This window comes from Podarcis erhardii, assembly GCF_964252035.2.
Source record: "Podarcis erhardii genome assembly, chromosome: 2".
Classification (NCBI taxonomy): Eukaryota; Metazoa; Chordata; class Lepidosauria; order Squamata; family Lacertidae; genus Podarcis; species Podarcis erhardii.
Window position 1 is genome coordinate 12,264,443 of NC_138498.1, and position 27,529 is coordinate 12,291,971.

The following is a 27,529-nucleotide window of genomic DNA, read 5'->3' on the forward strand; positions in this document are numbered from 1 at the left end:
GGATTTTCCTGGTATTACCCTCTTTTCTCCCCCTTAACACAATAATCACAAAATCAGTCTTGCAAAAGATAAAAACAACATTTACTCACTCAGAATACTTGTTGAAGAGTAACGGATACAGGAGCTTGGTTCAAGCTTAAAATGGTAGTTCTGTTACAAAGACATAGTTAAAAGTAAAGGGACCCCTGACCATTAAGTCCTGTCGTAACCGACTCTGGGGTTGCGGCGCTCATCTCGCTTTATTGGCCGAGGGAGCCAGCGTACAGCTTCCGGGTCATGTGGCCAGCACGACTAAGCCGCTTCTGGCGAACCAGAGCAGCACACAGAAACGCCGTTTACCTTCCCACCAGAGTGGTACCTATTTATCTACTTGCGCTTTGACGTGCTTCCGAACTGCTAGGTTGGCAGGAGCAGGGACCGAGCAACGGGAGCTCACCCCGTCGCGGGGATTCGAACCGCCAACCTTCTTATCGGCAAGTCCTAGGCTCTGAGGTTTAACCCACAGTGGTCTAGTTTAAAAAGGGAGTCTGAGCTTGGAGATCAGACAAGCAGATGTTCTCACATTGCTGGCAGAATGGAAGGAGATGGAAAGGTAGGGTGTGTCCAGACAGGTGGGAGAATATATATAGTGTCTCTCATGGAGTGCTCTTTATCAAGATTACAGGAAAACTCTGTGAACTTCAGCTCCTATCCTGTGCCTCTCTAGCAAAACATGAACTGTCAGTTTGACTGCACTTTAAATGCCCCACAGTACCTTGGTGAGGTTGTTGGGAGTTCTCTGCTGCAGACCACCCTCCTACAATTCCTAGAATTCATTGGATGAGGGAATGTGAAGCAAAGACTATAAGTATGGACACACTCCAAAATAGGAGAAACTTCCCACTTCCCTTTTCTCAAAACTAGAAAGCTCCCAAGTCTTTCAGCACAGAGATGATTCTCCAGTACTGTACCTAGATGAGAAGTTCAGCCGCCCTGTACCACTCAGGTAGCTTTATCCTGCGCTTACGCCCATACCCTGAGAAGTCCAACGAATTGGTTTCGTCACAATGCACTCGTTATTACAAGGCATGTATAATATACAAGCGGTACTCCAGAATCATCAAAATAAGGACAGCACGCAGCAGGCGCCTCAGTTTGTGGGACCTTGTTAACTTCGCAGGCTGAAGAAGGAGTTTCTCTTTGAAACCGGGATCAACGGGCTCCAGTCCTGTTTGCTACAGCTGCTCCGACGCTTCCAATAATTCTTGCTTCGGAGATAATGAAAATCTATCATTAACTGTAGTACGCATTGTACTTATTTTGATGATTCTGGAGTACCGCTTGTATGTACTACATGCCTTGTAATAGCGGGTACATTGAGTCGAATACAATTCGTTGTACTTTGCTTGCCATATACTGTGTCTTTGTATGCTGGCCCGAACCCCTGGTTTTTCTATTTGTGTATGTTTTCATACAGCGGGTTCCTTATTTTTGTGCAATCTCTGAGAAGCGCAGGCTTTCCAGTTCCTCGGGAAAGGCGCGGAGTCAACTTGCGCTTCACGGTTTGGGGCTTTAGGAATCTCACGCTCATAGTTAATACTTTTATATTTCCTAGTTATTTAACTTCTCCCTAGACGCCTTTCTCTCCCGCCGCCCGCCACTTCCCCAACAGAAGCTCGGTTCTTCTTCTTCTATTTTATTTTATTCCTTAGTTTGGGCTCTAATTAATTTTTTAAGTATCTTTTTATTCCTCCTCCTGCTGGGAAATGGTTCTAGTTTAGCCCTATATACTTTTCTCCCCCTCCGTTTTTCCCCCCTTTTCGCCCTATCTGGAGCGGCGGTTCAATAAATAACTTTAATGAGAATGGTTTAATTGCTTTTGGATGCGGACTGCAGACGAAACGTTTGGCTGAATTATTTCTTCGGGAGGAGAGTCTGAGTTTACTTTCCTTATCCAGGCTGCCAAAACTGTCTTCATAAATACTCTCAATCTTCTCCCTCTCTCCCTCTCTTTCTCTCGATTTAAGTGACTCTGGCGTGTGTGCTTGGAGGGGGTGGGGAGATCATTGGAAAGATGCTTATCATTTTTTTCTTTATTTACCATTCCCCATTCTGTTCTGGAAGACGCCTCTAACCTGAGAAATGTATTCCATTTGAAAGTTTCTTTGCTGAGCCTGAGACTCCTTAATCAAGAATCGCCCCCCCCACCCCCGTAATGTTAATCCTCCCACCCTTTCGTCCTTTTCACTCCCTTTTCCCGCCTAATTTTAAGTTCCGCGTAAATCCAGCAAAATAAACATGTCAGCTGGGGAGACTAACAAGTCAGGCCGCCGTGAGTAACTGCCCTGCCGATCTGACAAATACGGTAGATTATGAGCCGGAGTGCGCCATCCATTTGAGAGAGACAGAGGGACTGAGTAGGGCTCCCTGTTGGCTTGGGAGAGAGAGGGTAGCTTTAAAATTGATGGCTCTGTGCGGCCCGTTATTATTAATAATAAAACGTCTCCAGCCTGGTGAGTAATCTTGAAAAGGGCTTTTTGAGTAGCGGGCTCTGAAATGAGTTACCGCTTTCCCACGGGACGCGGGCTGAATCTGGGAATTGGAGAATTCGTAGGACCGGAAGGAAGGAAGGAAGATCCTATATGTACTAAAAGCGAGCTGCCTTATCCAGTGGAGGATGGTCCATTAGGGCATGTGGGGCGCTGCCCCACCAACTTCCGTCGTCCCTCAGTCAGCTCACACCTGCCTATTTTCTCTTTTGCTGTCAACTTCCACTTCCTCAGTTTCTGTAAAACTCAAGAGCAGGCATAGGCAAACTCGGCCCTCCAGATGTTATGGGACTACAACTCCCATCACCCCTAGCTAACAGGACCAGTGGTCAGGGATGATGGGAGTTGTAGTCCCATAACATCTGGAGGGCCGAGTTTGCCTATGCCTGCTCATGAGGAAGGAGGATGCCAAACTAGAATTAATTGGCTGTGCTCTCTGGCGCCACCTAATGGTAGGCTCCCTGTCTTCCTCCCTACCGGGTCTAATGGACACCAGCCACCATTGCAGTTATCCTAGCGTGGATTCTTATGCACCCCAAAAGGCATCATCAGCAGAAGAAGGAGGTGTCTGCAGGCTTAGGAGAACCCAGGGAGAACTGGCAATGCTTAGTGGGTTGGGAATGCTGACTGGCTATGGAAGGAGGCTAATGGAATGGGGTATCCCGGGAAAGGGTATGGTTGGGTGGAGCCCAGAGCAAGAATGCTCCACACAGCAACATTATGTTGCATGACTATGGAGGCCCAGATTAAGGTCTGTTGAATATCAGGGAAAGTGGGACATGGGATTGGGTAGAGAGGAAGGAAGATGCATTAATGGACAAACATGGACCAAGGTAGCCTCTCAACCATTGGCGGTTTAATTGATCAGGACTAGAATATCCTGCTTTACTTAAACTAGCTAACGGAAGTTCAGGGTCTTCACCCTTGGGAGGCAATGAAAGGTTGGCCATGATTTACAGGATACATCATGATTTACAGGATTGCAACTAACCTTCAGTAGAAATTATTATGTCAGGCCCTTAGAGAGAGTCATAGGTGAATGCAGCACAGTTCAATAAAATCTACTCAGAACTAAGTCCCACTGAATTCAATGGGGCTTAATTCCAGTTAAGTGAGCATAGGATTTGTGGGAGGATGTGCAGGTAAATCACAAATGCCTGATTGCTAGATAGTCATATCCTCTAAACTTCTGTGGCAGAAGGGGAACAACACAAACTTAATATTTACTTCATTTTGAACTGGACTATGGACTTCTGCAAACTTTACAGATTATTGGCTGCCTGGTTTTCATCACTGTAACTGTTGAATCCCGGCAAAACATTTGAGGTGAGTAAACCTTATATTTTCTAGTTAATAGTCAGAGAGTTATTTCTTTGCTAAAAGAGAAACATAAATGGGAGAAGATAATAATCTAAGTCAGCCTAAAACATCCTTGGGTATCATAATTGTTATAAAAGGTTATGCAACCTTGGCCTAATAGCTTATAGAGAGATAAGCTGCACACAGGTGGTGATTTTAACTCTGCTGAAATAGCTATTTGCATTTTTATGCAAGTGAGAAAGGGTAAAGATAATTAATAAATAAGATATCATCTCCTACTCATCTAAGTCCATCCAACAGGATTGACCCTGGATTCCCATGACACTGAATGACAGTCAGTTGCTACTGTTTTTAAACAGCAGATGGGAAGAAAAAAAGACCCGGAAAAGGAGAAACAAGGCGCAACTGTCCCTTTCTCTATCTTCATTTTGGTCCCAGATTAGGATGCGTTGGTTTTTTCAGGCCTTTGGAAAGGAACAATGTGAGACCTAGACAGTTGTTGGGTTTTTTGATCTTCTGATTATCTGATGCTTTGGGTTGGTTGTGGTTATATTTGTTTTATCTTTTGTTGGTTTTATGGTCCTTGTATTGATTTGTGCAATTTAATAGATGGTTGTGCACCACGCTGGGAATGTTGGGGGTCGAAGGACCCAATACAAGTGTCATTTATTCATTTATTCATTCAATTTATACCCTACCCATCCTCCCAAGCAGCCCGGGGAAGCGATAGATAGATAGATAGATAGATAGATAGATAGATAGATAGATAGATAGATAGATGTAACCGGCAAAGTGAAGGATCTGTCAGTTCAGATGGAGGTCAGAGTACTGTGGTTCACTTCAGTATGCTGAAGGCATTGCTTAAAAAAAACCAAACCTATGACAGTGTAGTCATTAACAGTTTAAGGACCCTTGGGTCTTTTATTATTTTTTAAAGTATTGTTCAGACTGTGTCCAGGATCTGCACACCCACTGAAGGGAATTTTCACCTCTTCAGTAATACATAGAAGACTGCTGAAGTCAAACAGGTTGATCCCCATAGAGTTATGGAAGGGAGATAACTGGCTAATTCAGAAGTTGCCAACATTGTGCCCTCCAGATGTTTTGGACTACAACTCTCATCAGACCTGACCATACTGGCTGGGAGTTGATAGTCCAGAGCACCTAGAGGGCACTACCAGGGCTTACCTGGGTTAATGAAAGGAACAAACGCGATCAAAAGGTTTAGCTTGGAGCCAGGCAAAATCATTCCTTTATAACCAGGGCTTTGGCTGATTAAACACTGTGTGGCTTTTTAAAGGTGTTTGTGAGAGGTGGGAGTTATTGGGTTGTTTCTTTTTCTGTCTGTTTTTATTATGTTATGTATTTTGTGTTTTCATGCTGTAAACTGCCCCCCCCCGTGATCTTCGGATGAAAGGCAGTACTGTACAGTGGTACCTCGGGTTACATATGCTTCAGATTACAGACTCCGCTAACCCAGAAATATTACCTCGGGTTAAGAACTTTGCTTCAGGATGAGAACAGAAATTGTGCTCCGTGGCGCAGCGGCAGTGGGAGGCCCCATTAGTTAAAGTGGTGGGTCAGGTTAAGAACAGTTTCAGGTTAAGTACGGACCTCCGGAACGAATTAAGTACTTAACCCGAGGTACCACTGTATATAAATTTAATGAAAAATAAAATAAGGGTTTGGGACATTTGCAGTGCAATCATGTCTACTCAGAAGTCCTAATTAATTCAATGGGGATTTCTCCTGGGTAAATGGGGTTAGGTTTGCAGCATGAGACTTCAGTGCTAAACATGCTTACTAGGAGGCAAGCCCTATTTAATACAGTGAGATTTACCTTGAAGTCAATATTGTTACAAAAGTCGGGTGTTTCCCGCTCTGTCTGCCAAACAGTGGCCAGAGCCCACGGGGTTCCACACACTCCCTCAGGGTTTGTGGTCCTTCGGAGAATTGAAGATGCGGCGGGGACTGCCGTAGCTTTAAGAAATTTGGTTTATTCACATATTCACACCTTCAGTGTGCATGAAGGGAGTCCAGATCTTACAGCACAGTCATCTCAAGAGGGGTTTGTCTCCTGCAGCAGTCCAGTCCAAGGCATCTCTCCATTCTCCTGTCCCTAAGCACCAAGCCTCTTTTATTCCGTTGCATTCTAGTGGTCAGGTCTTCTGATGTTTTGAAGTACAAAAAGCTAATTTCCTCAGGAGTTCGCTGAGTTCATCAACAATTGTAGGATTAAAGACTGGTACACAATTAGGACATATACATTGTTTAATCAACTTCACATGCTAATTGCTAATGCTCAGAAGTAGGTACACGCCTTCCAGTACACATGGATCTTGATCACATTCTCTAAGCCTGACACAGTCTTTACACATCAACATCTCACACCCCTTGCATAGCCTTCCTTCTAATACACATTGAGGCGGTCTTATATCCCAGTTATACAAGTACTAATTAAATTCTCATATTTACTAAACCTAAACATTTAGCCACAGAGCTATCACAATATGAATAGGATAGCACTGTTGCAAGAGTCCCGATTGTCCGGGAATATAAAACTGAGTGATTGAGCGGAACTGACTATAGAAAAAGGAGGGAGAAACTCCTAGGTAGTTGTCAATGGAAGTGGGATGAGACGCCCTCCAATTGCTCTCCTACTCCCAGCATCAAATCTCACTGGGTTTGTTCTTTCCCAGTCCAGGGAATCTGTTGGGACACACAGACTTCTCCAAATAGCAGAAGGGGGCGGCGGTTTCATCGTAAAATGAGAGCCGGCTTCTGAGCCAATCGACCACTGAGTCACCCTGAGGCTTGGCTCCGGGTTGACTCTACTTGGCGAAGGAGCTCGGTTTCTTTCACTAGAACAAACAGCTCGTTCTCCAGTGCCAGCTCCCTCCGCTTGACAGCTCAGCTCTCCCTGGAGGAGACCAGGGCGCTAGTTCAGATGTCAGTCGGACCAACATTCTGCAAACTCCCAGATGAAGGAAAGAAGCATTTGTTTTGCTTATACAGTGGTACCTCGGGTTAAGTACTTAATTCGTTCCAGAGGTCCGTTCTTAACCTGAAACTGTTCTCAACCTGAAGCACCACTTTAGCTAATGGGGCCTCCTGCTGCTGCCACTGTGCCGCAGGAGCACGATTTCTGTTCTCATCCTGAAGCAAAGTACTTAACCCGAGGTACTATTTCTGGGTTAGCGGAGTCTGTAACCCGAAGCGTATGTAACCCGAAGCGTATGTATCCCGAGGTATCACTGTATTCTTTTCAGTCCTTAGGAACCCAAGAAGCGGCCTTATACCGAATCAGACCACAGGTCCCTCTACTTCAGTATTGTCTATACACTGATCGGTGGTGACTCTTCAGGATGTTGAGCAGGGCTTTCCAGCCCAGCCTTACCCGGAAATAACCAGGCTCCAATCTGTATGCAAGGCAGTTGCTCTGCCACTCAACTACATCTCTTCCCCAAGAACCTTAGGGGAACTATGGCGATGCGAAGAGAACAAATATTTTGAAGCAATGGACTTTGTGCCTTTAATATAGTGCACAGGCCAATCTCCTTGTTTAAAGCAATAGTCAGTCCGTGAGCTGATACCAGTGATTTCGTACGTCAATCAATCAATCAGTCAGTCAATAACCAACCAACCACATGCGTTCTGATTACTTTTCAGATTCCTTTCCCTTCTTTAAATCACAACCCTATTCTTTGGGCAACTCGTTCTTTCTATCAAGAGAAAGACAACAGAAGAAGGCAATTGTGAGGAAAGGGGCTACAAATAATGTGATGGTAGTCTATTATGTGGTCACATTTAGCCCTCGTTTATGAGTACAAGCAAATTTCTGGGCTCTCTGTTTCAAAAGGATTTCATGGCGTGAGCAAATCTACCCGAAAGATGAAATAAAATAACTAAGGAGAACTTGAGCCTTTGATTTTTTATTTTCTATATTTGTTTTGGTGGGGAGACGACGCGGAGGATACGTGATAGATTTATAAAATTCCGGACCGAGAGAAGCGAAGGAAATCTCTCGAGCCCCCCCCCCCCGCAACAAGCCCACTTTTATTAAAAGTGTGTGCGTTGTTACTAGACTTCAAGCAACGCAATGAAATTAGTGTGTGTGTGGGGGGGGGAATCTGAACTACCCAAATCAATTGTTTCTGTGGTTGATGGCTATCATTTTTAAATGGCCCTTTAAAAACCCAGTTTAAGACAAACCCATGAAGAGTAGAACTATCAGATGGCATGGCTGTTAACAACGAGGGATACGTGTTCAGAGAGAGTACGTATATTCCAAACAACAGGTGAAGGTGATGTATTCAAATCCTGCTTGTAGACTTCCAGGAAGCAGCTGGCTGGCTCGGGGCAACATAAAAAACTGCCTCATAGTGAGTCAGAAACTGGAGACCATTTGCATGCAGGGCAGATGTTTTACCACGGAGCTATGGGACTTCCCTATAGGAAGAGGATGCTCAGTGCGATAAACAGACCTCTGGTCTGTTCTAGCAAAGCGGGGGTGGGGTGGGGAGACTTACTTGGGCTCCAAATGTGTAGCGGTGGTGGTGGGCGGGTCAAGGGGATCGAAGATCTGCTACTATTTCCGCAACTGGGTATCTGTCTCCAGCGTCCTATAGCCGCTCAATCAACACGAAAAGGGAGCTTTCTTCCCACTCTTTGTGCTTAATGGAGCCAATCAGAGAGAAAGGAGATGAATCAGCAGTTGATGGTTATTCTGGGCAAGGTGTGCCCAATGAGAAGTTGTTCCATATACTCCAAAGCTAAGCATTTAAGGAACACTGAAAACACAAGGTGCTTACATGTCAAGAACACAAGTTATGTACAATGAAACTTCAAGAGAACCAACATCTAGGTCACTTTGAAAAAAGTTATTGGACTACTCCAAATCATTTGCCCATGTTTGTGCACAGAAAATAGTAGATCAGGCTGAAAGACAACTCATGGAGATCTGCACTGGCCATTGCAACGCGCCCTCAGTTATCACTATCGTATAACTGGAAGATTATTGTATAATCTTAGAAGGCTGTGCGGCTGTGAGGTTGTGTGGCTGTGACTATCATGAAATGATCCTTCACTTCTGAATTTGCCACTACGCCACTGCAAATATTAAAGTTTGCTGTGTCTGACGTGCCTCTGGTTGCAGTGGTGTCTTAGACAATTTGAGATTCTGGACTTCATAGCCTTCCCCAACCACCCTTCTTGAGATGGAAATTCTTTCAAAGTGTGGTTAGCCAGCCCTGCTGCGTTGGAGGGTCCTGTTCATTCTGCTGAGTGGCACTCTGAATTTCTACCCTCAAGTGGTGTCCTGATGGAACCATGTCTCTGCGGCGCGTGGATAGTTGGGAATGAATTTGACATGTATCAAAAATGCCAGGAGGAGTATCTCTCTCACCCCGCCGCCTTGTACAGTATAAGGCTGCAAGCCTAACCCCATTTACCTGGGAGTAATCCCTATTTAGTTCAATGGGACTTACTTCTAAGTAGACACCATCAGGCTTGCAGCCACAGACACAAACGTTCCTCTTCTGGTGACACATAGGTCCGTATGGCTATGGTTTTCCCAGTAGTGATGTATGGAAGTGAAAGCTGGACCATAAAGAAGGCTGATCGCCGAAGAATTGATGCTTTTGAATTATGGTACTGGAGGAGACTCTTGAGAGTCCCATGGACTGCAAGAAGATCAAACCTCTCCATTCTTAAAGAAATCAGCCCTGAGTGCTCACTGGAAGGACAGATCGTGAAGCTGAGGCTCCAATACTTTGGCCGCCTCATGAGAAGAGAAGAGAAGACTCCCTGGAAAAGACCCTGATGTTGGGAAAGATTGGGGGCACAAGGAGAAGGGGACGACAGAGGACGAGATGGTTGGACAGTGTTCTCGAAGCTACTAGCATGAATTTGACCAAACTGCGGGAGACAGTGGAGGACAGGAGTGCCTGGCGTGCTCTTGGTCCAGGGAGTCACGAAGAGTCGGACACGACTAAACAACAACAACAGGTCTTTTGACACTGTTTGACGCGCCGCCTTCCCTCAATACACACTTGCAACAGCAATACAACGCAATCTTGTTTCCAGGACGAGTTTTGCTTTCCTTCATCCAAATCGCATTGCAAACAAACTGGAAACAAAAGGGGCCTTCAAGGAAACTTAATGCCCCAAGGGAAGATCCTAGGATGGGAAGGTAGCCCACTTGGCAAAGCCGTAGGCAGCTGGAGGAGCAGGGGCCCTGAGCCAGGATTTTGCATTCTTGCCACTGGATGCAGTTGTGGGAAGCCACGAGTGAAAGTATTTTATGGGATAAGACCGCTCGTTACATTCCCGTTGGGATATTGAGGCGGGAAGAGGCTTGGATCGTGTAGCTTCTTTTACCAATATTCGTATTATTATTTATTGGATGTATGCCGTGCACCTTTCCGCAAGGAGCCCAGGGCGGCAGTGTACATACCAAAGGTGCCATCTCCCTGGGGCCCTGGGTGCCAGAGCACCCACAAAATTCCCCATGAAGGGGCCGGGCACCCGCAAATTTTGATGTCAGGGCCATGCACGCTGCATGGCACTCACGGCCCCGGCCACCCACGGTCGCAGGGGCCAAGCTGGAACTCCTGGTACCACCCACTTCTAGGTATATAGCAGGGGTCAGCAAACTTTTTCAGCAGGAGGCCGGTCCACTGTCCCTCAGACCTTGTGGGGGGCCGGACTATATTTTTAAAAATAATAATGAGAGAATTCCTATGCCCCACAAATAACTCAGAGATGCATTTTAAATAAAAGCACACATTCCACTTAAGTAAAAACACCAGGCAGGCCCCACAAATAACCCAGAGATGCATTTAAAATAAAAGGACACAATCTACTCATGTAAAAACACGTTGATATCCGGACCGTCCGCGGGCCGGACTGAGAAGGCAATTGGGCCGGATTCGGCCCCAGGCCTTAGTTTCCCTACCCATGGGTATATAGGACTGGGACCGTGGAAGAAAAACCACTGTCTATTTGTACAGTACAGTGGTACCTCGGGTTAAGTACTTAATTCGTTCCGGAGGTCCGTTGTTAACCTGAAACTGTTCTTAACCTGAAGCACCACTTTAGCTAATGGGGCCTCCTGCTGCCGCTGCGCCGCCGCTGCACGATTTCTGTTCTCATCCTGAAGCAAAGTTCTTAACCCGAGGTAATATTTCTGGGTTAGCGGAGTCTGTAACCTGAAGCGTATGTAACCTGAAGCGTATGTAACCCGAGGTACCACTTTATCTTACTGCCTGGCTAAATGCCCGCTCCGCCCGCTGAAATATCTTTTGCATTGATAGGTACTAGCACGTCGAGAAGCTACAGGGGTAAGTAAAGAGGGGCAGAGTCCTCTATGCTTGAAACTCTTTGAAGGCTCGTATTTTTCATTAGCCACGTGCTTCAGGCTTTCCCGTTGAAGTCAATGGGAAAGTTGGGCTGGACTCGACTCCCTACGCTAGCAGGGGACGGGGAGGGTTTTACGACCCGCCTGCCTGTAGGTTATAAATAACGCGCCGTGCACGTGGTTCGAAAGAGCCCATTTCAATAAAATCCAGCGCGGTGACAAACGGTCAAGGATTAAAATGAATAATATATGCCGGGCTGTATAAAAATTACAGTCTTACAAAACCAGCCAATAAATTTAAATTTCCGCTCTAGACTAGCGTGTGTGTGTGTTTGAGCAGCTCCCAATTGTTCCTTGACAAGACCAGCCTTGGCTTAGGAGCAGGCAGTTATCGCCAAGAGAAACACACGTTTGTCCTGGGGGGTGTTGCTAGGATGTCCTCATACACACATTCCTTTACGTATGAAGTGGAGTCTGGGTCAACAAGGCTTCTGCCACCGCAACCTTACCTGTTTTTAAGGTGCCGCAAGATGTGATAGCGCGGTCGCATATCACGTTTACTCAAAAGTAAATCCCATTGAGTTCAATGAAACCCACACTCAGAGAAGTGCGGGTCGTGTGCCTGGGAGTCAGTCCCGTTAAATTCAGTAGGACTTATTTCTGAGTAGACACGTGTAGGACCCCCGATGCTCGTGTACATTTACTTAGCGTGAAGGGATGGGGAGAAGAAGCGCCACTCGTTACACAAATGTCTGGCGACTGTCGGGTCCACTTCCGAACAGAAAAGGAACTCTGCCAGAAAACGCGGTGGGCTGGAGAGACGGAAATGTTGGCAAAGGTATTCTGTTCACATCCTCCCCCGACGAAATACAATTTTGTCCTTGCTTTTGACCTGTGGGAATGTTTTGCATGAAACATCCACCAGAAGACAGGTGGCTCCTGTGACGTCACAGTGCTAGTCAGGCAAGAGGATGACGCCATGTCTCGTCTGATCTTTTACCACTTACCGGAGAAGGATGAAGGAGGAGAGAGGGCTAGGCTGCAAGATGCTCTCCCGGTCCTCCATTGATGCAGAGAACCTGGACTCGTGGATGCTATGATCAAACATTTCCTGAAAGGTTAGCTCTCCGTTGCTTTGACGATCCTTCATTTTTGGGGGTGTATGTGTGTGTAAAGCAGATTAGGAAGCTCTAAATACCTCAGCCTTTTCCTCTCCTCTCTGTTTTCTCCTCCACTCCTGACCAGATTTAGACTGTAAACTCCTCAGGGCAGGGCTCTCTCATATGCTGATGTTAATTTGTGTAATTGCATGCCTATGCTAATGAAGACTAGTTTTGAACGAGGGATCATCAGAGGGATTAAAAACTGGTCCAAGCGTGAGTTTCTCTTTTGTTTACTTGGATACTAATCCGGGCTAGTGGCTGTTGATTATGTAGCTCAGGGGGTATAGTCACCCCAGTTTAATTAACATGGAATAGAGGAGGGCCCTGATTCCGTGTATGTTGTTGTTGTTTAGTCGTTTAGTCGTGTCCGACTCTTCGTGACCCCCTGGACCAGAGCACGCCAGGCACTCCTGTCTTCCACTGCCTCCCGCAGTTTGGTCAAACTCATGCTGGTAGCTTCGAGAACACAGTCCAACCATCTCGTCCTCTGTCGTCCCCTTCTCCTTGTGCCCTCCATCTTTCCCAACATCAGGGCCTTTTCCAGGGAGTCTTCTCTTCTCATGAGGTGGCCAAAGTATTGGAGCCTCAGCTTCAGGATCTGTCCTTCCAGTGAGCACTCAGGGCTGATTTCCTTCAGAATGGATAGGTTTGATCTTCTTGCAGTCCATGGGACTCTCAAGAGTCTCCTCCAGCACCATAATTCAAAAGCATCAATTCTTCGGCGATCAGCCTTCTTTATGGTCCAGCTCTCACTTCCATACACCACTACTGGGAAATATACATGCGTCCTAAGAATCACTGGAATACCAGTTGTTGGGAATCAAAAGTGGGGAGAGTACTATCGCCCTCATGGCCTGCTTGTGGGCTTCCTATTGTGGGCCGGCTTGTTGGCCACTGGGGGGACAGAGTACTGGACTCAGTAGGCCTGATCTAGCAGGTCTCCTCTTAGACAGATAAGAATAACCTGGAAGCAAATATCAGATTTGAGGAGCGTGCGGCTACCTGTTTCCGTTTACATACCGAAATGCAGTCGCGTTATTTTTTGCTCAATATGTCGCAGGGCTCAGGTTAGGCCCTCTCGGAGTCAAGAACGTCTTCAATCTTAGTGATTTCTTAGGCGTCAAAACCGATTAGTTGTCTTTGCAAAGACTGATTGCTGCAATAGTGAATGGTTTCTGCATAGTATCAGGGCTAGGGCTCATCCTGCCATTCTCGCTGTGTTTAGCCATCTACATCACGTCTCAACGCCCCCCCCCCCAGGGGAGTGTTCTTATACCCCTTCTCTAGCAAATTTCCGGAAGGCTCTGTGAGCCTCAGCTCCCTGATGCAAAACTTGAATTGTTGGTTTGACTGCATTTTAAATATCCCACAGTAGTTAGGCTTCCCAAGAAACCATAGGCAGTTTATTTTATTTTATTAATTACATTTATATACCACATTTATCTTCTAAGGATCTCCAGGTGGTGTTCACACGTGTATGTACATAACTCTATTACGTTAAGCCAGATTATTTATTGGGGACAGGTTTACCAGCTGGTGCAGGCAGACAAACACATATAACTTCAGGAATATATTCCAGATAAATGGGAATTATGTGAACTGACATCATCGTTAAAAAGCGTTGCCATTTGTTCTGTTTGTGGGGCTCTATCTGGGATAGCCCATTCACACGCATGCAAGTTGTCCTTTTCTGTTGCACGTGTGAAGGAGCTTCAGGTTTCACCTCTCTCTCCAGAATGTGTCTCCCGGACTGTATCCGGACTGTAGCTGTGCTTTCCAGAGCTCTCCGAGTCAAAACATTTTTGACGCCACGCTTTGAGGTGGATTACATGTGCACGTTTATCACTTGATATTTCATAACTCAGTAGTTCAACTGAATACAGTGGTACCTCAGGTTACATACGCTTCAGGTTACAGACTCCGCTAACCCAGAAATAGTGCTTCAGGTTAAGAACTTTGCTTCAGGATGAGAACAGAAATTGTGCTCCGGCGGCGCGGCAGCAGCAGGAGGCCCCATTAACTAAAGTGGTACCTCAGGTTAAGAACAGTTTCAGGTTAAGAACGGACCTCAGGAACGAATTAAGTACTTAACCCGAGGTACCACTGTATGTGAATTGCTTCCTCTTAAAAACGGTTGTGTTTGAGGTAATGTGAGAAGATGGAAAGTAATGTGAGAAGATGGAAAACCAACTTCGGTGCTTCCTTAAGGCGTTTGGAGGAAAGAAGGGATATAAATGTAATAATACGTTTTTTAAAAAAAGTTCTGCTGGTAATGGTAATGACGACTGTCCCAGACATGTTGCCTGCTGTTTATGGCTAGCCTCTTGTTTCAACAGCCAATGATGGCATTAAACAGGCCTGACAGGCTTGCATTCTTTCAAACTCGGTCATGTTTTTTTATAAACGACCATATAAACAATGCGTGCCATTGTTCTTAATATTTTATCTCGCACCATTGTTATATACGGCGCTTCGGAGAGTCATATAAGCAAATGGCCAGATCTCTGCCCCGGGGGAGATTGCAGTTTAAACCGCAAGAGGCTAGGAAGACTATCCGGGAAAGCAATTACACTTACTTGGGCATGTGGACTAAAGGAGTGAAGGCAAAATTTGCAGAATGTAAAATGTGCATACCAACGGGAATTTAGAAATATCTGCAGCAGGCATTCCAAATATGACTATATTCAGCCTAATTATGTTACAGTGGTACCTCGGGTTACATATGCTTCAGGTTACAGACTCTGCTAACCCAGAAATAGTACCTTGGGTTAAGAACTTTGCTTCAGGATGAGAACAGAAATCGTGCAGCGACAGCAGGAGGCCCCATTAGCTAAAGTGGTGCTTCAGGTTAAGAACAGTTTCAGGTTAAGAACGGACCTCCGGAACGAATTAAGTTCTTAACCCGAGGTACCACTGTATTCCCTGTGATTGATTAGTTTCAAATAATTATGCAATATAGTTTTAATTAATTCTGCAACTGGTTGTTCCTTCTGCCATCTCTTCGCACAAGGAAAGCAAAACAAAAAATAGCCTCTATCCTGCCAGATTAAACAAAAGGTGGGCTTCATTCCAGCGACGCGTGTTTCTTAATTCACCCTCCTACGGTCCACGTTCTGTTGCGGAGTCAGTAGAGGAACCTGAGTGAGGAGGGCAGGAGTTGCAAGAACAACCCCTCCTCTACTTGACATGGGAGCTAACATGAAACAAAGACGCGCTGGAAATGAATTATTATCATGCTTTTTTTCAAATTAGCCACGTTGTTTCCTCATTGGAGTGGCTTTTTGTTGTTGCTGCTTGTTTTTGTTTTCCCTTTAAAAGTTCAATCTGGCATCAGGATGTCATCAATCTGCCTTATTATCGCCAGTCAATGAAATACACATTGGCTTTTATGATGTTGCTTCTGAAGCAAACCGAGATACACAAAAGCGGCGGGATTCAAGTAGCAACCAATAAAAAGTTACTGGTGCCGGGAAGCGGCAGACGGGTTGGAAGTGGGGAAGGGGCGCGGGGGGGGGGGGGAGGGAGGAGAGACAGGGCCGGCGAAGATCTGCGGTCACTGTCTACCATCTGCGGTTCGGGTGAGGAGGAGGACGATGACATCAGCGCCCTCTCAGCATCCTATTAATGCCTCGTTTTGAAAGGCCGGAATGCCGCCTCTGAGTCGGAAGGGGAGGTTGCCCCCCCCACCCCACCGCCAGTCACGTCCCTCCCTGATACACGACAGAGATAATGAAACCCAGGACATAGGCAGCTGAGCTGCTTTACACAGAGTCAGAGCAACTGATCCATCTCGTTTAGTGTTGTCTGCACTGATTGGCAGCTGCTTTCCAGGGTTTCAGGCAGGGGGCATTCCCAGCCCCACCTGGAGAAGCCAGGGCTTGAACATGAGACCTTCTGCATACTTTGGTGTTGAGCTGCAGCCTTTCACCACCAGCTTTATTGAGCGGACAGTTTAGAAACAACCAAGCTGTGCACTAAGATTCTTGGGAGTGTTATCCCTCTCCCAAGTTTTAGGATGCTCTTAGGATGCTCTCTTATACACCCACAAAGTCCCGCCCACTACGGACAGGTGTGGTACCACAAATTCTACCAGACATCTGCATTATGAGCAGTTAAAAAAACCTCTAATCATCCTCAGCACTTGGCAGGGTAATTCAGAAGACCAAACTACCCTGGGATGAGAGAACTCGTTGTTTTATAAAAGGAAATGGTACCCCTGACCGTTAGGTCCAGTCGCGGATGACTCTGGGGTTGAGGCGCTCATCTCGCTTTACTGGCTGAGGGAGCTGGTGTACAGCTTCCGGTCATGTGGCCAGCATGACTAAGCTGCTTCTGGCGAAGCAGAGCAGCGCATGGAAACACCGTTTACCTTCCCGCTGGAGTGGTACCTATTTATCTACTTGCAGTTGACATGCTTTCAAACTGCTAGGTTGGCAGGAGTAGGGACCAAGCAAAGGGAGCTCACCCCATCACGGGGATTTGAACCACCAACCTTCCGATCGGCAAGCCCTTAGACCACAGCGGACGGGGGGGGGGGGACACACCTCAGTTGGAACCCAAATGTGGCTCTCTAAGCCTCTTTCTCCCCAAGCCATATGCCTTTCACTGGCCTCCTTAAGGGCTTTTGCCTGGCTGCTGTGTCCTTGAGCTGTGCTGTGACGTTGCTATCTCTCTGGATGAAGAGATCTCTCTAGAAAGAAACCTCTGGCTTCTGTGTGGCTTACTGTAGTAGAAAGATAAGAGTCACACCTGTCACTCTGCCCACTGTTACCTGTATGGGTTCAAACGTTTTCATGTGTTCATACGTGAACGCGTCAGACATGGAGCCACCAGAGTACCTCACTTGCAGTGACCACGAAAGCAATGCAAATACTTCTTGTTCACGGAGCCTTGTTCATACATGCATGATTGACATGAAATACATCTTGAGAGACCTTTCTCTGCTTTGAAGAGACCCAGGAGTAAGCTCCATGGATTAAGGGTGGCGCTGTGGGTTAAACCACAGAGCCTAGGACTTGCTGATCAGAAGGTCAGCGGTTCGAATCCCCGCGACGGGGTGAGCTCCCATTGTTCGGCCCCAGCTCCTGCCAACCTAGCAGTTCGAAAGCATGTCAAAGTGCAAGTAGATAAATAGGTACCACTCCAGCGGGAAGGTAAACGGCATTCCCATGCGCTGCTCTGGTTTGCCAGAAGCAGCTTAGTCATGCTGGCCATATGACCCGGAAGTTGTACGCCGGCTACCTTGGCCAATAAAGCGAGATGAGCGCCGCAACCCCAGAGTCGGCCACGACTGGACCTAATGGTCCCTTTACCTAAGCTCCATGGAATGCAGTGGGACTTACACCTGAGCAAGCACGCGCAGGCTTGCACAGTCGGTAAGCTAGAAGCCAACCTTGTGCAGACCAGTAAAGTAGCCTATAAAGAAGCCTATATGTGAGAGAGAAATAGGGAGAGAAATAGTTGAAGGAGGGACAGCAGGGAAAAATATATGCCGATGTGAAATGTGCAGGCTTCTGTAAGAAAGATCACAAGACAAGTAGTACTGTAATAACAATTATGACTTTATTTATTTTATTTGTAAAATTATTTATATGCTGCCTTTTGGGTCCCAGCCCAATATCATAAAAGCTCAATAAATACAGCGATCTAAAGCAATCAAAATTAACAAAGGCATCATCATTAACAAATATTTAAAAGGCCAGTGAAAACATTTACAAAGACTAGTAAAAGACTTACTGCACTCTTCAGTATGCCAAGTGCCTCACAATTCTTAGCCATTTGGTTAGAGGCATACATATGTGTGGTATGTGCATTTTGTAAGACAGTGTTCGTGGAAGACAATCTTACTCGGCTACGAGTGAATGCCAAAGAAGAAGAAGAAGAAGAAGAAGAAGAAGAAGGCAGCTGTGGAACAAGGAAGCCAAAATGATTTTGTTATCTAAATATGGGGCTCCATTTTCTTCTGTCTGCTCTGGGTGAATTCTGGCACAGAATCTTCAAACAAATGCTCTGGAAGAGGCCCACTGAAACATGTGCAACTCCTTAGGAGCAAACAGCTTGAAGATGATAGCCAGAATTGATAAGTAGAAGTTTGGTATAGAAATTGAAAGTAGATAGAGAGAAGACCCTCCAAGACCCTCTAGATCAGTGGTTCTCAACCTGTGAGTCCCCAGATGTTGTTGGACTACAACTCCCATCATCCCTAAGCTCTGGCCTTGCTAGCTAGGGGTGATGGGAGTTGTAGTTCAACAACATCTGGGGACCCACAGGTTGAGAAAGGCTGCTCTAGATGGTCATTTAACCTGTGCTGACCTTCCTTAGGCCAAACTACTATGCTTAGGGTTGCTGACCTCATTTCCTTCTCCCTCCTTCTCCATGCCTCTCTCTTGAGGGGAAACATCAATTTTCGGATCTCTCTCCATCAAGGGGTGGCAATTTGAATAAAATATGGGGGGGGGCAAGTAAGCCCCATACTGCATAATCATTCAGAAGACAAGGCACATGCACATTTTTTGAATGGCAATGCCCATCAACTTGGGGGGCCCTTGGTCCCCTCAAATATTTTATTTTACGGGCCAAAAGGACCTTGGCTGCTAGGAGTTGGCTCCTAGGTCTCCCTTCATGCTGCAAGAACAAGCAGGGCCTGTTAGCTAGAACTAGGGATCTTTCTTATCAAATATGTATTTATTGTATGTATGTATGTATGTATGTATGTACAGTGGTACCTCGGGTTACATACACTTCAGGTTACATATGCTTCAGGTTGCAGACTCCGCTAACCCAGAAATAGTACCTCGGGTTAAGAACTTTGCTTCAGGATGAGAACACAAATCATGTGGCGGCAGCAGGAGGCCCCATTAGCTAAAGTGGTGCTTCAGGTTAAGAACGGACCTCCAGAACGAATTAAGTACTTAACCCGAGGTACCACTGTATTGGAGAACAGCCTTTACCAAAGGTGTCATGGACCACCATGATCAACTCCCACCCAGAAACCTACGTCTCCATTCTGGAAGGCCGTGTGGATCCAGAATTGGCCTCCACAGTCACTTATGGACTCACTGTTAAGACCGTGTTCATGGAAGACAATCTTACTCGGCTACAAGTGAGTGCCAAAGAAGAAGAAAAAGATTTCTTGCAATGAATGTAGCTTTCTTATTTTCCAAACTCAGGGTCTCAGTGTGATCATACCCAGGGCAAAGTGTGCTCCTCCAACAGGAATTTCAGTTTTCAGTTCAGCATCAGCCAGCATTTTAACTCCAAAGTCCAATATCTTATACGCCTCCACACAAGTACATACTGAAATTTTTAATCCTTAACATCATTTTGCATTCATCCAGTAACCTATACATTCCTTTCAACTGCTGCCAAGAAGCATAAAGGGTGTTCTGCTCCTACAGGGGTCAGTTATTTAGTGACAGCAAATCTCTGTGTTAGTATTAGGTAGAAGGAATAACAATGCTTCCCCTTTAAGGAAATACAGTGCTCCCCCCCCCCTTTTAGACCCCAAGGCAGGTTGGGAAATGTAGGCACAGCAATAGTCTACTTTCTATTGGCTCTGCCAGAGAGCGGGGGAATACCTCTGGCAGTGGCCAGAGCAGGAAGAAACCTCCCTTCCTCTTTTGTAATCTAGTAGCAGTCTAGTTATGGCAAACCCAAGAAGGGCGAACTAACTTCGTCCTTACTTTTCCATCTGGAGATTTTGCTCTCTTTGTGGATAGTATTAACAAAACTCCACAAAGCTCTCATACATAGATTTATTGAAGATAATCAAGGCACATGTAGAACTATTATTCCCATTCCAATAGGCTGTTGTATGGTTCTGAATGAAGATGGTTAGAAACTTTTTATGAAGTTCTCTGTGGAGCTCTGTAACGATGAAGTGAGCCAATAGTGTGAAGTGGAATGTCCAGGGTTTGAAATCCTAACTCAGCAATTGACTCAGATAAAGGGTCCTTAAGCAAGCTATTGTTCTTCTCAAAGGAGCCAGCTCCTAGGGACCAAAATCCAAGGTTCCTTCTCTCCCCTAATTTTTTTTTTGAGAGGGCCAGCCCCCCCCCAATTAATGGACATTGCCATTCAAATGGTGTGTGCATACCACATCTTGTGATCAATTATGCTGGGTGGGGCTTATCTCGGTCCCTCCAATATTTTATTCAAGTTGGCATCCCTGGTTTGTTTAGTCTTGGCTGTGAGCCACAACTCCATAACACATGTACCTGGGAGTAAGCTCCACTGAACTCAACACAACTTATGAGGAAACATGTATGAGATTGTGCTGTCAGAGGTATTACAAACCTACCTTACAATTATTCTAATGCTTGTTGAAATCAGAAGTGAAGTGATTCAAACATTTAAAACATATTTTGTAGATGTAGAGTTTTCCTGTTATCAAAGAAGACTCTAACTGGCTTTTGAAGGATGAAATATATATTTTATCCACTGAAACGAATCAAAAAGGGGCAGGGGCAGTGGAGGTTAGGATACACCAGGGTGCATTAGCTGGAGTTACATCTCTTCTCAACAGTAAATAAAAATTAACAACACTACCCTTTAAAAAAAAAAGAAATGTCTTCAATGCAGTTTTCTAAAGGAAGTTAGCTCTCTCTCTCTCTAGCAAAGAACATTCCTGACAAAGGAATGTTAGTGTGTGTGATAACCTGTCCCCAGATCCAGAAAGTGCTGCTGTGAATTCTAACACTACATAAAAACCTGGCGTTTCTCAGAACTCCCCATAAAACATATGTAAAAGAATTGCTACCCGCAATTCATCTGGCGCATTACAGTTTTTGCAGCCTCTAGGGATGACTCAGCAAATCTTCCTCCCTTATCTCAGTAACTGGAGCTTCAGCCGAAAACTCCAGTCTCTAGACACCGGTGTCAGCGACACCTGACGCAGCAAAATCATATACTGCCGAGTCATAAGTGATGGTCCGAGGAGTCTGAACTGAGGGCGAAATTCTGATCCATTAAATTTAGTGGGATCGCCATTAGCTTTAATGCGAGCAGGACTTCAGCCAAAGTGAATTAAAGTCAGTCGAAGGATAATGTTTTCGTTGATGCAGCACAATATTTGTGGTGTTGATCTTGTTTCCTTCCCCCACCCGCAGTACTGGAATTACGATGAATTCATATCATCTACCAAAAGATTATAAATATTGAGTGCCGTCCTCCCCCTACCCAGCAAGCCTCAACCTTCACCGGTTCCAAATGTGTGACCCAGATGTAACCATTTCCATTTACACCTGGAGTGTTGAAGTAGACTAGTTAATTAAATACAAACGAAAGCAGAATTAAACAGCTGTAATAGCGTTATCTCACAATAAATCTCTCCCAAGAAATGATCGAGATCCAATCCCGCTGGGAATCTTGTATCTAACAAAGTATGCAAAATATGTGTCTAACTTGGTCCCCTAGTTTGGAAATAGAGACCCCCCCAAATAGTTTATTAGCTCAAGGAAAAGGGGCAACTTAGTGGGAGCCCCAACTTGTGGGCTTCCCAGAAGCACATAGCAGGCCACTGTAGAAAAAAGTTCTATCAAGTTCAATAGAGTTCCTTGCCAAATAAGTGTGTACTGTACAGGACTGTGGCTTTAGAATACATCCTTATACATTCCTACCCAGGTAAATCCGTATAGAGATGTAGCCTCAACCTGATCCAGCAGGGTTATTTTTCTTATTACCTTTATATTGACCCTGTAACGTTATAGACTCTTTAGAGTCCCATGGACTGCAAGAAGACCAAACATATCCATTCTGAAGGAAATCAGCCCTGAGTGCTCCCTGGAAGGACAGATCGTGAAGCTGAGGCTCCAATACTTTGGCCACCTCATGAGAAGAGAAGACTCCCTGGAAAAGACCCTGATGTTGGGAGAAGGGGACAACAGAGGAGGAGATGGTTGGACAGTGTTCTCGAAGCTACCAGCATGAGTTTGACCAAACTGCGGGAGGCAGTGGAAGACAGGAGTGCCTGGTGTGCTCTGGTCCATGGGGTCACGAAGAGTCGGACACGACTAAACAACTAAACAACAACAACGTTATAGAAGGTAATGTAGAAAATGGACCCAGATCTCCAGGTGCTAAGGCAGAAGGTTGATCCAGATCTGGATGATCCACTCCCAATTGTTTAAGGATAGCAATAACAAACAGGCTCTTTCCACCCCCTTTCTCCCCTAAATCAAGTTGCTGAAACAAATACAGGAGTGTGGTGCGAAAGGATTGTGAGCTCAGCGCTTGAACCAATTCCTAGGCTGAGTTTAAAAAGGCATCTTGTCCCTTAATTATGTTTCTCTTTCCCTCCCCCCATTTCACACCTGGCTTGGGTTGGTGGATCTCAAGGTCCTGGTTAAAAAACGAAACATATCCGTTAATACTAAAGGTTTGTCCGCACCTACCACGCAGGGCTGTTGCACGGTTTACTCTACAGCAAGCTGAGGTCCGTGAAATGCTCTGAGCCCTAGAACTCGCTATTTAAAATTATTGAAGGATAACTAAACAGCATCGAATGTGCTTTTAGTCGTCGGCGCAGAATGCGTCCTTGTACCTTTCTGGTTTTTGCAGCCCCGCTGCTTTCCAAAAAGCAGCCTCCGCAGAAGGAGGGAAGAATCATTTGTCCGACTCAATCGCTCTGGGGCGAAGCTTTACTCGGGGCTCAGGCACTGGCTGGAATAAGGTGAACTAGCTCTTTATTCGTCAGGTACAGAGAGCTCCACGCGCTAATCAAAGCTGTGTTGAAAGGCTCCCTTTGGAAACAGTACGCTTTGGGCTCAAGGACAATCTGGATTTGACGCAATGATGGATTGCAACGACGGTCGCTTCCAAGTTTCAACGTTCAGCAGGGTTGCAAAAATTATAGGAAAAATTTTAAAAAGTTAAAAAAATTAGAGGTAATCCCCCACCCCCGTCAGGAACCTTTACAAGGGAGAACAGCCACCCCGCCCCAAGAGTCATGGATTGGCTTTTAATTACTACGGGGCAGGCTGAGTTTAGAAAGCGTTTGCGGCTGTGACAAGGACGATCTCTTTTGGCCTTTGTTGCTACAGCCAAAAGAAAGGATTTACGGTGATGATTCATTTATTCTATACAGCACCTTCAAAGTACTTGGCGTTATGTAAGAAAAAGAAAAAAAAGCCGTCTGAAGTCCCGAAGAGTTATCAACCTAAACCATGAAAGTAGGGCAGGTAGGGAAGAGAAGATTACTTTCTTCAGGAGAGACTGGTTAGGAGGAGATCCTTTCTAAGAATGCAGGGAGATTCTATTATATGGGTAACCTCTCATGTGGGTGGCTGCTTTGAGCAGGGCCCGATTTAGGCTTGATGAGGCCCTAAGCTCCTGAAGGTAATGGGGCCCTTTATATGTCCACATAGAAATTGTCTTTTGTCAACAACAAATTGTCACTGTTTTTTGTGTTGAACATACGCTATATGGTAATTTATGGACCTACAGTGGTACCTCGGGTTACATATGCTTCAGGTTACAGACTCCGCTAACCCAGAAATAGTACCTTGGGTTAAGAACTTTGCTTTAGGATGAGAACAGAAATCGTGCTCCAGTGGCGCGGCGGCAGCGGGAGGCCCCATTAAGCTAAAGTGGTGCTTCAGGTTAAGAACAGTTTCAGGTTAAGTATGGACCTCCAGAACGAATTAAGTTCTTAACCCGAGGTACCACTGTAGTAGGTATGTAAAGCCATTTGCACATAACAAAATATGTATTTTATCAAAGTAATTGTTGAACTGAAAAACAGTTAAGAAGAAGTATATTAATAGTGAAGGGACGTGGGTGGTGCTGTGGTCTAAACGACTGAGCCTCTTGGGCTTGCTGATTGGAAGGTCGCGGTTCAAATCCCCGCGACGGGGTGAGCTCCCTTTGCTTGGTCCCTGCTCCTGCCCACCTAGCAGTTCGAAAGCATGTCAGAGTGCAAGTAGATAAATAGGTACTGCTCCAGTGGGAAGGTAAACGGCATTTCTGTGCGCTGCTCTGGTTTCACCAGAAGCAGCTTAGTCATGCTGCCTAGTCATGCTGGCCACATGACCTGGAAAAACTATCTCTGGACTAATGTCGGCTCCCTTGGCCAGTAAATCAAGATGAGTGCCGCAACCCCAGAGTTCATGAATGGAATTAACTGCTAGGGGTCCTTTACCTTTTTTATATTAATAATGAATTTTTTTGGGGGGGGGGCCAAGAGAGTGGGGCCCTAAGCTATAGCTTGTTTAGCTCATATGTAAATCTAGCACTGGCTTTGAGCTTCCTGGAGCTGTAGTTAAAAAATTATTTTATTTACTATAGCACACTAGTGGTTCTCTTGTAGCAAACAGTCTGCGAAGTACTGGATTGTGGGCTTAAGCCAAAAACCTTACAGGAAAAAGTTATGTTTGCTATATTCCCCCTTCCTCCGTGGTGACCTACCTTCCAAACTGCCATACATGGCTGCAACCAGGGGTTTAGGGATCCTTTTTGTGGGAATGGAGGTCTTGCCCTGCGTTTGCAAAACTCCAAGCAGGGTGGGATCTGTCACACAGCTGGCAGGTGGGCATACATCCTGGCAGAACACAAGTGGTGCAGGCTGCTGTAGCATAAAGCAGGCATAGGCAAACTTAGCCCTCCAGATGTTTTGGGACTACAACTCCCATCATCCCTAGCTAACAGGACCAGTGGTCAGAGATGATGGGAGTTGCCCCTCCAGATCTTGCTGGACTCCAACTCACAACAGTGCTGACAGCAGGCCATAATGGCTAGAGCTGATAGGAGTTTATCAACATCTGGCATTTAGCCCTGCCCCCTTTCCAGGTATAAAGCAAGGCAGGTGACAGTGACCTTAGAGAAGGTGCCACAAAATATAGTATTTGTTGTTTAGTCCTTTAGTCTGACTCTTCGTGACCCCATGGACCAGAGCATGCTAGGCACTCCTGTCTTCCACTGCCTCCCGTAGTTTGGTCAAACTCATGCTGGTAGCTTCGAGAACACTGTCCAACCATCTCGCCCTCTGTCATCCCCTTCTCCTTGTGCCCTCCATCTTTCCCAACATCAGGGTCTTTTCCAGGGAGTCGTCTCTTCTCATGATGTGACCAAAGTATTGGAGCCTCAGCTTCACGATCTGTCCTTCTAGTGAGCACTCAGGGCTGATTTCTTTAAGAATGGATAGGTTTGATCTTCTTGCAGTCCATGGGACTCTCAAGAGTCTCATAGTCAAGGTCATTGAACCCAGGATGACTTTCTCTTCAGAGTGATCTATGCTGTGATTTCAGTGTGATCGGCTTTGCTTTCATCTGCACAGAATGGCAGAAGGGTATATGTTGCAGTGCTGTGTATGCTTAATGTACTTGACGACACATTGCTCTTCTGGATTAATTAGTGGTACAAGTTTGCACATATATATGGCTTGGAACAGCAGAACTTTGTAAGCCTATAAAATGATTTCAACAAAGCAGGGGCGGTTTGCTTTTGCACCACTGGAACTGAATGCTTTTCTAGCCATGGGCTAGAAGTATGTACTTGCCACACAATATGCCCATGTTTCTCACTGGCAGAGGTGTCTACAAAATTGAAATTTTCTCCCATAGTTAGTGGGGTACTGCAAAGGCCAGACAAATTGCTGGTGGGAGCCAACGTGTCATGGTGGTTGGATTATTGAGACCGGGACTTGGAGGACTAGGGTTTATATCCCCACTCAGCAATAGAGCTAACTGGGTGACCTGGGCCAGTCACTATCTCTTAACCCAACCTACTTCACACGGTTGTTGTGAAGATAAAAGGGAGAGGGGGAAAACCATGTATGCCCCTTTGAGCTCTTTGGAGGGAATGTGGGGTATATATGTAGTAATCAGAGCAGCAGTAGTAAGTAACAACAACAGCAACTACAAATGACTTGTGGACTGCCAACAGGCTTTGCCTGACATAAAAATAAAACTGCGTAGTTATCCCAGAGAATTCAAATCTCGAAACAAAAGTAGTATTAGAAAAAATATGCAGATTCACACATTGCAAAATGTATTTTATAAACAAAAGCAACTTTCCTTCCTCTTTGTGCTCTCTCTCTTTAAAACTGATGAGTCCTTCCTCTGTTGGACAGAGATAATAATAATAATAATAATAATAATAATAATAATAATAATAAAATAATAATAATTTATACCCCGCCCATCTGGCTGGGCTTCCCCAGCCACTCTGGGCAGCTTGCAACAAAATATTAAATGCATCAAACATTAAAAGCTTCCCTAATCAGGGCTGCCTTCAGATGTCTTCTAAAAGTCTGGTATTGTTGTTCTCTTTGACATCTGGTGGGAGGGCGTTCCACAGGGCGGGTGCCACTACCCAGAAGGCCTTCTGCCTGGTTCCCTGCAACTTGGCTTCTCGCAGCAAGGGAACCGCCAGAAGGCCCTCGGCGCTGGACCTCATTGTCTGGGCAGAACGATGGCGGTGGAGGCGCTCCTTCAGAAATACTGAATAAATTATTTGACTGTGAGTGCAAAACAACAATCCTGTGCTCCCTTGGAAAGTATTTGACTTGTACCCAGTGCTGTGCCAGCAGGGTTCAGCTATATCACAATGCAACTTCCATGTCTTCTTCTCCCCCCCATAACCCCCAAAATCGGTTCCTGGAAGCCCTACTATTCTTCAGAGCTGATTTTGAGGGTGTAAGAGTGGGGCTGAAGGGGAAATGAAAGGAACAGGAGGTCCCAGGTTGTGTACACAAGCCTCTTGCCATGCAGCCCTTTTTATCCAGGGAATTTTTATTTTTTTACCTATCAGCTTTTAATTCCCATTTTTCTTTATTTTTTTCCCCTTTTTCTGGGGGAGGGAAGCACTGCATCTCCCCATAAGATGAAAGACCACATTGAAATGCAAAGCATGATGATGATTGCTATACTTTACTTTTTATATGCTAGGTGTTGCAACATTACAGACAACGTTTGAGAACCATAAATGCCCATGACTGCATCAAAAGAAAGTTACAAGGAGAAACCAATAATTATTGTAGAGAGAGAGAGAGAGAGAGAGAGAGAGAGGGGAAAAAAACCCAACAGCTCAATCAGAGGAAGCGGAAGGCCAGCCAGTTCACTTTCCTCCTGTCATTTATTCCCGGTATGTTCTTCTCCCCACCCCAACAACAACAACCCTCCACCTTCCTTTCTAATAAATTACCAGCCATACTGTTAAACACTTTA

General features: G+C 45.6%; 1 long non-coding RNA gene across 2 annotated transcripts; it reads left to right on the forward strand.

The window, feature by feature from the left end:
- Window positions 1–3,753: 3,753 nt before the first annotated feature.
- Window positions 3,754–27,529, forward strand: LOC309334613. 2 transcript variants are annotated; one of them, XR_014153187.1, is made up of 3 exons: window positions 3,754–3,854; window positions 12,131–12,323; window positions 27,251–27,529. It is a non-coding gene; the product is annotated as an uncharacterized lncRNA (long non-coding RNA). The 2 variants fall into 2 exon arrangements; XR_014153188.1 differs by having other exon boundaries at window positions 12,134–12,323.